A 3,857-nucleotide genomic window follows, 5' to 3' on the forward strand; every position below is an offset into this window, starting at 1 on the left:
TTAGGAAATTTAATTTATAATATGCTGATGTTCTCTTTGAAATTCAATGAAGACTAGTGCTGAAGTTTTGAGCATCATTCCACACTTTTTACACATTTACTAAGCCATTTAAAATTTATATTTACCCCCCACTTACCAAGTGAATCATATTTCCTTCACCTTCTTACATTTACAAATATTCTTTATTTCTGAAAATTCTTCTCCCAGTCTGGAATCTTTCATTTTGAGATTGCCATTAGGGAGGGGAGCTAACAGTACTGGAATGTTCTGTAAAGCCTGCCAGGCTGTTGATTTCTGTCTTCACCTTCCACAGGTTTCTGGGTGGAGACTGAAGAAGTCAGCACCTGCAGGAAGGTTCCTGGTCATCAGCTGCAAGTTACAGACACCACATGACTTGTCAGAGCTCGAAAGAGATCATGAGGGCCCACTTTCAGATTTGACCAGAAATCTGTCTTTCTTTTACTTTCTTAGCTTATTAATTATTCTTTCCCAAACCATCCCCAACTCTATCACATGTAATTTAAAGCCAAGATATTTTCATTTATTTTTAACTTTTTATGTTGAAATAGTTCCAGACTTACATAAACACTGCAAGAATAGTACAAATAATTCCCTTTCCCCAGATGTCCTATATGTTAATATTTACTACATTTGCTTTATCATTTTCCCTCACTCTTTCCTGTTTGGCTTCTAAGCTCTTCCACTGCCTATGTAACCAATTACCAGTATTAGATTCCCTCTCTTTGAAATACCTAAGGTCATTTTGGGGAATTATTTTTTTCTTTTTTTTTTGGCTCAATCCTTACTGAAAATATGGGTAAGATTTTGTTTGAAAGTGTACTTGTTCAAATAACATCAGAAACCACGGCCATGGGTGATTGCCACAATCCTTTATTTTGTGCCCATTTTATTTATTCATTCACTCAAATGCTGTATCAGTTCAGTTCAGTTCAGTCGCTCAGTTGTGTCTGACTCTTTGTGACCCCGTGAATCGCAGCACGCCAGGCCTCCCTGTCCTTCACCAACTCCCAGAGTTTACTCAAACTCATGCCCATTGTGTCGGTGATGCCATCCAGCGATCTCATTCTCTGTCGTCCCCTTCTCCTCCTGCCCCCAATCCCTCCCGGCATTAGGGTCTTTTCCAATGAGTCAACTTTTTGCATCAGGTGGCCGAAGTATTGGAGTTTCAGCTTCAACATCAGTCCTTCCTATGAACGCCCAGGACTGATCTCCTTTAGGATGGACTAGTTGGATCTCCTTGCAGTCCAAGGGACTTTCAAGAGTCTTCTCCAACACCACAGTTCAAAAGCATCAATTTTTCGGTGCTCAGCTTTCTTCACAGTCCAACTCTCACATCCATACATGACCACTGGAAAAACCATAGCCTTGACCAGACGGGCCTTTGTTGGCAAAGTAATGTCTCTGCTTTTTAATATGCTATCTAGGTTGGTCATAACTTTCCTTCCAAGGAGTAAGAGCCTTTTAATTTCATGGCTGCATTTACCATCCGCAGTGATTTTGGAGCCCCCAAAAATAAATTCTGACACTGTTTTCACTGTCTCCCCATCTATTTCCCATGAGGTGATGGGACCAGATGCCATGATCTTAGTTTTATGAATGTTAAGCTTTAAGCCAACTTTTTCACTTTCCTCTTTCACTTTCATCAAGAGGCTTTTTAGTTCCTCTTCACTCTCTGCCATAAGGGTGGTGTCATCTGCATATCTTGGACCGTTAATAGGTAGCAGGCCTTAGGTGCTAAGGACATAAAGGAGAACACAACAGTTACAACAGTGACTAACATTTACTGAGATTTACTATGTATCTTTTAAGTGCTTTAACATCATCCTCTTGCCTTAGTTCTCCATTGCTGGGTAACAAACTGTCCTAAAAAGTAATGGCTTAAACAACAAGAATTTATTACCTCAATTCCTGCAGGTAAGGAATTACAGAGTGGTTTAGGAAGTTGGTTCTTGTTCAGGATCTCTCAGGAGATTTCTGTTAGGATATTGGTAGGAACTGCCATCATCTGAAAGCTTGAGTGGGGCTTAGAGGATCCACTTCCAAGTTGGCTCCCTCACAGGGCTGTTGGTAGGAAACCTCAGTTCCTCCCACATTGCTTTCTCCATCAGCTGATTGTTTTCACAACAAGGTAGCTGACTCCCCCTAGATGAATGATCCAAAGCCACAATGCCTTTTCTGTGCTAATCTCAAAGGCACTACCACTTTGTCATATTCTATTTGATAGTCATTAAGTTGCCCATACTCAAGGGAAAAGAACTTCAGCTGCATATCGTGGAGGGAAAAGTGTTGAAGAATTTGCAGACATATTAAAAAACCACCACACATCTCATATAATCTCCTAACAACCCTAATTTTGCAACAGTCCCACTTTGTAGCTGAGGAAACCATCTGAAACCACAGATGGTCAAGGAATTTACCCAAGGTCCCATAGCTGGCAAGTGATAGAATTGGGATTCCAATGCAAATTGACTCTAGAATTTGTGTTTTTAATCATAGTGCTGTATTACCTTGATACAAAGATGACTTGCACTCATGAAGCTTATATTTCAACAAAATGACTGACATTAGTCAAGCAATTTCTCTCTCTCTCTTGCTAACACACATACACATACACAGTTACAAACTATTTAAATCCCATGAAGGAAAAACATAGGGAACTATAGGAGTGCATGGTTGTGAAACTAGATCTAGTCCATGGAAACAAGTTGCCATATTTTGAGTCTATCAAGTCCCTGACCCCAAGTGCAACTCTTTAATGGGCTAGCAAACAAGTAGTTCCCAAGCCTGACTACACATTAGAATCATCTGGAAGGCAGTTTAAAAAAATACTGACGCCCAGGACATAGCACAGACCAATTAAACAAGAATCTCTGCAACTGGATCCAGACATCAATATATTCTAAAGCTCCTTGGGTGAATCCAGTGTGTGATTGGGGTTGAGAAGTGTTGCAAGGTTCAGTTTGGCCATACAAACTTGGACATAGAAGTGCTTTAACCAAAATCAGATGACAGAGCTCAGCTTCTACCTTGCTGCTGTGGCTTGGGGGGGTGGGGGGGGTGGGGGGGCGGCGGCTCTCTTCTAAAGGAACTTTTCCACACATTTTAAAATTTAAAGTAAATTTTTTTTTTTTTGGCTACACTGTGCAGCTTCTGAGATGTCACTTCCCCAATGAGGGATTGAATCTGGGCCACAGGCAGCAAAAGCACCAAGTCCTAACCACTGGACCACCAAGGAATTCCCTAAAATTGAAAGTAAATTTTAAATGTCATGATTTGTAGAAGTTTTCATTTTTAAAAAAAACTTTTTATTTTATATTGGAGTATAGCTGATTAACAATGTTGTGATAGTTTCAGGTGGAAGGTGGACAGCAAAGGGACTGAGCCATACATATATATGTAACCATTCTCCCGTAAACTCCTCTATCACCCAGACTGCCACATAATATTGAACTGAGTTCCCTGTGCTATATGGTAGGTCCCTGTTGGTTGTCTTTTGGCAAGGAAAGGACACATATTGTGGTAAATATTTTGCTTGATTGAGAAATCACTTTTTATGAGATAATTCTAACCTTCCTTGAAGTCGGAGGGCCACTTTTTCTCATGGGCCTCCATCATTCCAAATATCAGGAAGTAAAAAGAAAATCATACCAGCAAATCCGTTGCAGAAGCTCCACTCCAGGGAGGGTTGCATAAATGAAATGAAGTTGAGGATACAAATTCTCTTTTCATTTCTGATGTGAGCTAAGTCTTTCTGATTCTTCTCTCCCAATCCTATCCAGAGGACTGTAGAATTATTCTGCTCCCAAGGCTCTGAGAGGTTTATTCTACTCCTATAA

Source organism: Odocoileus virginianus, chromosome 2, assembly GCF_023699985.2.
Source record: "Odocoileus virginianus isolate 20LAN1187 ecotype Illinois chromosome 2, Ovbor_1.2, whole genome shotgun sequence".
Classification (NCBI taxonomy): Eukaryota; Metazoa; Chordata; class Mammalia; order Artiodactyla; family Cervidae; genus Odocoileus; species Odocoileus virginianus.